This window comes from Pteropus medius, unplaced genomic scaffold (assembly GCF_902729225.1).
Source record: "Pteropus medius unplaced genomic scaffold, Ma_sr-lr_union100, whole genome shotgun sequence".
NCBI classification, from domain to species: domain Eukaryota; kingdom Metazoa; phylum Chordata; class Mammalia; order Chiroptera; family Pteropodidae; genus Pteropus; species Pteropus medius.
This window is the reverse complement of record NW_024340692.1, coordinates 84,204-94,634: the sequence shown is the minus strand read 5'-3', so window position 1 is coordinate 94,634 and position 10,431 is coordinate 84,204. Positions and strand designations below refer to the sequence as shown.

Genomic DNA, 10,431 nt, shown 5'->3' with positions numbered 1-10,431 from the left:
AAGAAAGAAAGAAAGAATGAAAGAAAGAAAGAAAGAAAGAAAGAAAGAAAGAAAGAAAGAAAGAAAGAAAGAAAGAAAGAAAGAAAGAAAGAAAGAAAGAAAGAAAGAAAGAAAAAGCAATTAGGCATAAAACAGGCACCTCTTAGGGACTGATGCCCCAGGAGATGAATTTGTAACATAGTCTTGCTTAATACTCTGACAAAAGATTTGCTAAATTAACTTCATTAATTTCTGACTAAAGCAGAAAGACCCTTTGGAAATGACTGATGACATATGTACAAGTATGATATGGCACCACCACCAATGAGAATCAGTTCAAGGTGACCCCAGCTCAATTCCTGATTTTATAACCTTTCTAGCAACTTTGTTGATAAAGAGAAGGCTCTCCTGATTTCCACTCTGACAACCTCCCAGGCACAGTTACTGTATTGCTTCTCTTCGAGGTAGAGACAGATGCCCTGGATGTACCTCTTCATGGCCAATTTAGGGTCCTCCGTTCCCAGGGCAGATTCCGCCTCTTTCATCTGCGGCACTAAGCAGGTGCCCAGGTCTTCCAGAGTCCACTGAGGAGCCCGTGCAGTAGAGTTATGTTCCAGGCAGCAGAGTGCTCTGTGCAGAAGATGTTGGAGGTCTCCTGGAACATCTTGTGGAGGACAGAGATGGCCTGGGCCTTTTGGACCTGTCTGCCATCCATCATCTATGTCCTAGGGGAATCTAAAGTCCTTTATGTTTTTCCTACAATGGAAAGAGCTGATTCTCTGCATTTGGTGCATAAGCGTAATGTTCTCCTTGTTGACTTGGATGTGGTCCTGAGACAGGTTACAGCCCAGAGACCCACCGGGGCTATAGCTAATCACCAGCAGGGCTGTGAGTAGAGAGAGCAGGTGGGTTATGGGGAATCACAGAGTGCTGCTGGCCTGTCTGAGCTGCAAGTCTGGGGAGCCTTGGACTCTAGGTTCTGTGATGACATTCTTTCTAAGCACGGCCATTAAATAGGGAACACAATAATTTTCATTTTCTAAACATTTCTCTACACTTTTACTTCCTTTTTTATTTTCATTTATGTGTTCTCTGTGGGGTCAAAGAAGATGTCATCAATCTACACTATTAATTTTGCAATAGAAGTTTAATTTTCCCAGGAAACTTGGATGCGTCACTCCCAATAAATATTTATCAATCAATGTTTTTCTCCTAAAGTCAGAAGTGTGTGTAGGTAGGTAATTACATGAACACATGCACACACTCATGTACATTTCTAATACATAAAAAGTGGTCTTCTCTGTGTTCTAAACACAATTTGGCATCAAACCTTGGCAGCACTTTAACCTTTCTTACTTTACATAGGATGACAGGCTGCCTCAGCCCTATGAGTTTGTGTGTTCAGTACCAAACCATATATAGTGAATAAGCTCTTAGAACCATGCACTAGGATTCATTTACTCTTTTATTCACAGCAGAGGCTGAAGATCATGAGTGAATGGGGTTCTGGGATGTTTCTCTTTCTTCTAAAACACATTCTTGAAGGTCCATGTGGTTATGCTTCGCTGGGACCACAAGGTCAAAACTATGTCATTCGCTGCCTTTTCTTTCCACCGTGTGTAACTGGTCTGCGTTGCTACTCATCCATGACGATACTTCAGCAGGAATCCTGTATCTTTTCTGGTGCATGTAAGTGTGGAGATTATAATCCCAAGATTATGTTATTTTCCCAGCACTACCTGACTCAAGAGGGAAATACTACTTCTAGTAACACTTTTTCTCTGGAGTGACAAAGTGTCAACCCAAACTCTACTGGACTTACTCCCTGAGGGCAGGCAGACCACATTCTGAGGACTCTAGAATTCTCCTGCTGTGGAGGGTTTGTGTCACTGTCAACAAAATAATAACCTTGCAGCATCTTTGCCCTTCCTCCTGGAGTGTTTGTGTAAAGGACCCTCATTGTCAATGGTGACCTCCTCCTCTCCTGACCCATGACTCCAGGTATCAAAGTGTCAAAATGCTGAAAGCAAAGTTAATCATGTCTATAGGCGGGGGAATTAGTTATCTAATTGAAATAATTTTACCTTTAATAGGCAGATAATTTTCATTTTGCCTATACAGCTTTTATTGTAAGACTCGTTACCTAAATTTTTGAACATTTGTTATGCTCAAACTTTCTGAGCTGAGCACAGGAGATTCAATGATGACATCTCTCTGTTGAAACTTAGAGGACAGAAACTAGTGAACTTCACTTGCTCTTTCAGTCTGGTATTTCTATTAAGCAGCTTTGTTTGTCCTCTGTATCATGCTCAAACTGCAGGATACTGAGGCTCAAGCTATTATGTCCAAAAGAAATAGCATTCATTTTTACTTATTTGTGCAATTTTGTTTTAAATTTAAATAAATGCAATAACAAGATCCTTAATAACTTATTTTTCCATAGTGGTTCACAGGGCATAGTCTGTCTTGCTCATCTGGCATTACTTTCTGTTTCATCCTGAGGTTAATGCAAACAAGGGGAAGTAACAGAATTGCAAAGGGGCTTCACCATTTTTTTCTCTAACTTTCAAGACTTCATATTTTTTTATTTCACATTTCAACTTTTCTAGAGAGCAAAACTGGACAGTTTTTGTGGACAAGAAATAAAACAAATGTAATTCTGAATGTCAGAAAAGTGAAAGAAGGAAAATAACTTCCTGCTGACAAAATGACAAAGTCTAAGTTAGCGAAATTTAGCAAAGCAAAGATGGGGAACCTGGTGCTGTGGCAGAGTGGAAGGATGAAAGCCAGCATGGAATTACACAAAATCGGGAAATGGTTGCCCCTGCCAGAGGCTCAAAGAAGACTACGTTCTGTTCAATGACCAGCTTTCTGCTTTGCAAGACCAGCCACTCCATTCCTCTTTCATTTTATCCACAAGAAATCAGATCTGAGAAGAAAAGGGAGGAGTTACATCAACCAATTCTCAAGACTGGCAACCTGAACCCAGGTGCCAGAACACTAACAACCGTCTCTGGCAGGATTGTGGATAATAACCTATGCCTGCAGTCTATCTAGTTAAGAAATCCACTCAGGCAATTTAAAGATTGCCTGGAGACAACTAGAATTAAAGAGAGGGTATTAAGAAAACAATCTGCTCTTAACCTGCAAAATACTGATGATGATATTTTTAAAAACACCAAAATTTATTGCATGCTAACCATGGACCAGATACTGTCCTAAGATCTTTGAAGCTATTAATGCAATCTTTTCAAGAACTCCATTTGGACTGTTGGGAAAGAAACACAAATTTGGAAGGATGGATTATTCCGAAGGTACTAAAATCCAAGGTCAAAACCTTCAGGAGATTTCAGAGAATGACTTGTCTGGAAGGGTTTGTTAAAAGAAGTGAAGGGTTGAAATAGACCTGGTATTTATGATCCATGGAGAGGCCATGGCATGAAATCAGAAGATCGGGGACGGTGTGGTGGTAAAGGGTTTTGAGTTCCACTTCAAATGCCAAAGGACTGTTGTCTGCTGTTTTATATGGCAGCAGGGGTGTGGTATAAGTCACTAATGACTGGCTTTAAGTGCTAAGGAAAGTAGACACCCTTCCTTTGAAATAGTTATGAGGGAGTAGATTTTTCTGCCAATGGAAACAGAAGTTTGCAGCTGGCACTGGAGAAACCCTAGTTCCTTCCAACACTCAGCAGGTGCTGTGGTATCAGAGTCACGGCTCCAGGGACACTGTTATTGGCCACGTCTCGGTGGGATAACTCTATGCTCAGAGAATCCACTTGGATCTCCTCCCCATCTGAATAGGAATGATCTGGAGAAACAGCTGACTCTGTGCTGCCCGTTGGAATCCTTCTACCTCCTGAGGGCCTGCCTGTTCCAGTCCACACAATAAACATCTCTGTACTCCTTCCAAGTCCTCAAGCTGCTGCTGACTTTCATCTCCTTCCTGTTTCTAAATGTGTGCTGTTGCCTTTGAGCAAACATGAGTCTGGGTTTATCCTCCTCATGGAATCAGACGTAGAACCGCCTCAACAGGGGCACAGATGAGCTCCGGATTTGTTCCCAAGGAAAGGGTGTAGAAGCATGGGAAGAGCTCCCAGTTTTCACTGTGTTTCTATGCAGGACTGGACATCACAGGGACCTTGATATCTATCGTAGAGGAATCAGCTGGCCGGAGGGTGGAGGCTTGACCACATCTGCACATGCTTTGGTTGGTGATGCTAGAAAACCTTGGTGACTTTTAGCAGGTTCTGCACTGTGATCCCTCAAAGCTCATCCAGTGGCACTGGGGACCACTTCTCACACCTCGGGGTATAAGATTGCCCTGTGCTGAGGGACCCATGAGAGGTCTCGGGCAGCTGAAGCTCACTCCCCCTTACCCCGCCAGCCATCCAGCCTGCAGCTCAGTCCTGCACTTTCGAATACTGAGTAACTCTGAGATATGAAAGAGGACATGGCTGTAGAGATTTTTAGAGAAAGGCAACAATGTGGAACCAAATCATAAACTTTTGCATCCAAAAGTATAAATGAAAAACAAAAACAAAACGGTAAAGTTACAGTAAAAAAATAAAAAAGAAAAGAAAAGACGAAAGAGATAAGAAGAAAAGAAAGAAGAGAAATGAAAAGAAAAAAAGAAAGAGCATCAGATAGTGGCAGCAGTCATCATATTTGTAAGGTGGTAGGCAATCACAAAGACAGAGCCAAGTGAATCCAAAGTCTTTGTATTCTTGCTCCTATATGATCCCCTACAAGTGGTGGAGAAACAAAGAAAGGCAAGTCACAAAAATCATTTAATATGCAAATTAGAGCCCTTTAACCCATCAGAAGTTATATAAAGATCGAGTCTATAACCCGAGGTAGAAATTTGAAAATGAGATCCCTGCAAACTGAGCAACTGGCACACACTTCCTGATGAACTTGTTCAGTTACAGTTCAGATGCCCTTAATACCTCTCGATTCTACTCAAACAGATACTTCGCAGGCCTGTCATTTGGCAACAATCATATCCTCTGAAATTTCTTTAAGCTATGCTTCTCTTACTACTGAGTCAAGGTTCAAGGGATGCTAGTGGAGTCATTACACAAAGTGACAAAGAATTTTCTCCTGATTATGAAGTCAAAGGACAGGATCTGGGTGTAGGAATGGAATTGAAATGTAGAAAAATCAGACTGGCAAGATACCAAGCACCACTCAGAGAGTTGGAGAACTCAGGTTAATATGCCGGCCATCCCAGAAGAGTTAGCGCTCTGAAGATCTGGGCCCCGAACTCAGGGGTAACTTTGCTTTTATAGGGCTTAGCAACCAAAGGTAATGCATTAGTTATCTAGACAGAACAAGCAAAGGGGATACATGTTTTATCTAGACAGAACAAGGAAAGGGTTTACATCTGTTTCCTGGACAGAACAAGCAAAGGGGATACATTCGTTATCTAGACAGAACAAGCAAAGGGGAGGGTGAGTCTTCAGTTGATCTCAAGGTCACTCCGCCTTTCGGCCTATGCAGCAAGCATGTCTACAGAAGCAGAACAAAGAGCTGATTACAAGGTTAGCCATTTGAGTGGAAAATTCCTCTTCAATGCCCCCTTTCCATGCCCTTTAAATTCTTATAAGGCTTCAACCTCTTGATTATAGATGTATTGAAGAGAGGTTTTGCCTGAACAAGCAAGAATCGAGAGGATCCCGACATAGGTTAAATAGGTCAGGGCTAAAGTGACTCTTTGACTCAGGGTCCAATCTGCGGGTGCTACTGAGGCCAACCCTGAAGCAAGCAGCAGGACAAGTATAACTAGGGGTTAGGGCTAAAGGATGATAACAATACATCTGGACAGTCTAGGTGGTTGATCCCCAAGCTTCTGCCATGTGTAGATCGGCCAGCTTCTGGGGGTGGCCAGAGCAGGGCCAAAGATCTCAGGTGCATCTCCGCTGCCTCTGGAACGTGACTTGGAGCAGCTGATAAGGAAGAGGCTCTGCAGACCAAGTCTTCTGTTTTTCCAGAGGTGACACTCTCTTTACCTGAGTGTTGTGGATCCACAGGATGACACTTGCAACCTTAAAGCAGTGGGAGTTGCTAATATAACAGTGTGAAGGCCAGTCCAGATTGTCTGGAGTGGCTCCTTCTTCCCATCTTTAATCCCTACCTCATCTCCTGGCCAATAGGGGTCAACCCAATTTCCTAAGGGGATAAGGGCTCTTTCTAGGGTTTCCTGGGTGATGTGGGGGAGGATCCTCCCTAGGGCCCGAAGGTGTCGGGACATTTCTAGGTCAGCTATTAGTCAAGGGTCTACTTTTAGCTTCCCTATCACTGGGGGAGGTCTCCCATAAAAGGTTTCAAAAGGGCAGTAGCCAGAAGGACTTGGGGTGCACCATGCTCGGAGTAGAGGCAAAGGCAGCAAGTCAATCCATGGTAACTGGATTTCCTGACAAAGCTTAGTTAGAGTGGTCTTGAGGGTCTGGTTCATTCACTCAACTTTCCCTGAACTTTGTGGCCTGTAGGCTGTGTGGAGCTTCCATTTGATTCCTAGAGCTTCAGACATGGTCTGGATTATCTCAGACACAAAGGCAGGTCTGTTGTCAGATCCTTTAGAGAGAGGCAGCCCGTATCTTGGGACAATTTCCCTCAGCAAGGTTCTAGCTACTTCTTGTGCCCTTTCAGAGAGTGTAGAGAAAGCTTCAGCCCATCCAGAATAGGTGCAAACTAACACAAGCAATATCGGTGGCCCCAGCAGAGCTTGACCTCAGTGAAGTACACTTCTATGTCTTCAAAAGGCATAATCCCAATTGTTTGCAACCCTGGATTGGATTTTGGCCTTTGGCCAGGTGGTTTAGTGCACAAGTTACACACCTAGCCCTAATCTGGGTGCATAGGGTTGGGAGCTTGGGTTTCTGGAAGCTACCACCAGCCATCCTTTCTCAAGGTTCCCCCTTCATTTAAAGCCCATTGTTCTTCCTTTGTATATTTTGGGGAACAGAGGCAATTCTCAGGCTGAGAAACTTGGAGACTGGCTCAAGACCCATTGTAGCTGTTGATTGGTTGGCAGCCTCCTTAGCTGCCTGGTCTGCCAGTCGGTTTCCCCTGCTGACAGAGTTGGTTCCTCTCTGGTGGCTATTGCAGTGAATGACTGCCACCTGAGAAGTCTTCCAGACTGCCTCTAACAGTTGAAGAATTTCTTCTTTGTTCTTAATTTCTTTTCCTCCTGCCATCAGTAGTCCCTTCTCTTTATAAATGGCTTCAACATGTAAAGTAGCAAAGGCATACCTTGAGTCGGTATAGATATTGGCCCATTTCCCTTTTGCAGTGCCTGGATGAGTGCCCGCTCTGCCGACCAGCCCTGTAGCAGAGCCTCAGCTCTGATTACCTCATCTGTATTGCATAGCTGGCTTTGCGCTGTCCTTCATGGATAAAGCTGCTCCCATCAGTGAACAATACCAGTTCTGGGTTCTGAAGAGGAATGTCAGTCAGGTCCAGCTTGCTCGAGTAGGCTTCATCCATGACCTCTTCACAATCGAGGTCCTTCTTCAGTGGGCAGAAAAGTAGCAGAGTTCAATGTCCGCACAGTCTCAAGGCAGACACGTGGATTTTCTCAAAGCAGTCCCTGATAATGAATTATCCTGGCGTTGGTCAGCCACTTATGTCCTTGATTATTCATTAACGCAGTAACAGCATGGGGAAACCTTTATATTTACATTCTGTCCCAGCATGAGCTTGTCCAATTCTCTGACCAAGACTACCGTGGCAGCTAAGGCAAGGAGGCATGGTGGCCATCCCGCGGCCACTGGATCGAGCCGTTTGGACAGATATATAATCAGGCACTGCCATGGCCCGACTATTTGTGTGAGGACCCCCAGTGCAGTATGATTCTTCTCATGTATGAAGAGGTTAAAGTCCCATGTCATATCCGGTAGTCCTAATGCTGGTGCTCTGGTCAAAAGTCTATTTCTCTGAAGGCCTTTTCTTGTTTGGAGCTCCATTCCACAGACCCAGCTGTGGCCTTGTAGAGTGGCTTGACAATTTCAGAGAAATCTGGTATCCAGATCTGGCAGCATCTAGCAGCCCCTAGGAATTCATGGACCCCTTTCTTAGTGTTTGGCCAAGGTATTGAACAGATGGCCAGTTTCCTTTCATGTCCAAGTGCCCAATGTCTTTCTGAGATGATGAACCCAAGGTATCTTACCTCCTGTTTGCAGATTTGAGACTTCATCCATGATACCTTGTATCCCATGGAAGAGAGTAGGGCCAACAAGACTCTAATACCTTTCCAGCAGTCTTCTTGGGTGGGACTAGCCAGCAACAGGTTATCTATGTACTGGAGTAGAGTGTAGTTCAGTCTCTCTGAGGAAGGCAGCAAGATCTGTGGCCAGCGCTTCGCCAAACAGGGTGGGTGAGTTCCTGAAGCCCTGTAGCAGTCGAGTCCAAGTAAGTTGTGTCTTTCTCCTGGTGTGTGGGTCTTTCCACTCAAAGGCAAACAAAAGCTGGCTAGCCGGTGATAACCAGAGGCAGAAGGCATCTTTGAGATTGAGGCAGGTGAACCAGCTTGCTTGGGCAGGTAAGAGACTCAGGAAGGTGTATAGGTAAGAGACTCAGGAGAGTGTGTGGGTTCGAGACCACTGAGTGGATGGTGACCACTGCATTGTTAATGGCGCAGAGTTCCTGGATGGGGCCATAGTCATTCCCTCCTGGCTTCTTGACCGATAAGAATGGAGTATTCCAAGATGACTGACACTAAACTAGAATTCTGGTGTCACAGAAACACTGGATGTGGTCCCAATTCCCAATGCATGCTTCCTGTGGCACTGGATATTGCCTTTGTGTGACAGGAGTGGCTCCTGGCCTCAGGTCCACCACGACGAGTGCGTGATTTTTGGCTAGACCTGGGAGCCCCTTTTCTGCCCAGACAGCAGGGAACTCTTCTGGCAGACTGGTTGGATTTATTTGTTATCTTTCTGGAGAATAGAGGCGCCATTCATCTTCTCTGGGCACAGTCACAGCCATCTTTAGAGCAGTTTGGTTTCCCAGGGTAAGACTGGTAGGTTTCCTGGGGGCAAAGGTGATCTGTGCTCCAAGCTTCATTAATAAGTCTCTAACCAAAAGGGGGATGGGGCACTCTGGTAGGTACAGGAACTCATGAGTCACTAGGTGGCCCCCTAACCAACATGAGTGGGCTTTGCAGAACGAGTGGGCAGCTTGGTCCCCATGGCCCAACAATAGTTGTTGTTCAATCTGTGAGAGGAGTCACAGGTGTGGTTACCACAAAGTGTTCAGCCCCAATGTCTACCATAAAGGTCATTGATTGGCTCCCTACTTCTGTTGTGACTGTAGGCTCCCGGAGGTCCAGGATCAGAGAGCCTGGTGGCCCCTAGTCTGACTCTTCCCCGGCCAGACCAGTAAGGTCTTGGATGACTGGCTCAGGTTGGTATTTTCCTTTACGAGGTTGATTGAACTTCTTTGACCCTTCAGATGTCCTCCCACAGTGGGGGCACTCGTTTTTCCAGTGGCCGGTCTCTTTGCAGAAGGCACATTGTGGCGTAATGGTGGTCTTCTTTTGGTGTCTCCCTTTCATGGGGTAGCAGTCTGTTGTACCAGGCCTGGGTTTCCTAACGTGGCTGCCAGCAGGGACACCGTTTATTTCATCTGCTTATCAGCTATCTTTTGGGCCTCCCAGTCATGGTTCACAAACACCTTGTTAGTGACCTCCAGCAGCTAGGTGGAGCCCTCTAATTTCTGAAGCTTGTGGCGGATGTCAGTGTAAGATTGACTCACAAATGCTGTGTTGACCATGTGTTGGTTTTCTCATGCTTCGGAGTCTAAAGGGGTATATATCCAGAACACCTCGCATAGTCTCTCATAGAACTCTGGGTAACTCATCTGGCTTCTGGAGTACCTCTGCTGTTTTGGTCATGTTTGTCGGCTTTCTGGCCCCAGCTTTCATCCCCTGTAGTATGGCCTGCTGGTACCTGTCGAGACTTCCGTTCAGGACATTGAAGTCCCAATTGGACCCGGTGTCAGGTGCAGCCCCCAAGGCCTATGCTGCAGGGTCCAGTGCACTGTCTGGTGCTTGTCCTTGGAGCCACCCCCATGCTTCTGACAGAATTTGGCATCGTTCTTCAGGGTTGAAGAGAGTTAGGAGGAGTTGGTGACAGTCATCTCAGGTAGGCTGATGGGTTTGGAAGATGGACTCGAGCAGGTCAATCATTGCCTGGGGTTTATCCAAAAAGGACGGGGTGTACTGTTTAGTTGAGGAGGTCGGTTGTGCAGAAAGGCTGATAGTAAAGGACAGGGCGGCCTGGCTGGAGTGTGCTGTCTTTGCTAATCTCAAAAGGGCCTCGCGTTTCTCGAAGGAGCATCTGAAGGGCCGCAGACTGCTAGGCTGGTTGCGTGGCTGAGCAAAGATGCCATGGACTCGGGCTTGGCGGCCACTCAGGCTGTTGGGGTGGCGAAGGCACTGATAGTGGAGGGCTG

At 45.6% G+C, this 10,431-nt stretch overlaps 1 pseudogene; it reads right to left on the bottom strand.

Moving 5' to 3' along the window:
- Positions 1–344: 344 nt before the first annotated feature.
- On the bottom strand, positions 345–7,464 carry LOC120603320 (interferon omega-2-like; annotated as a pseudogene).
- Positions 7,465–10,431: the final 2,967 nt, after the last annotated feature.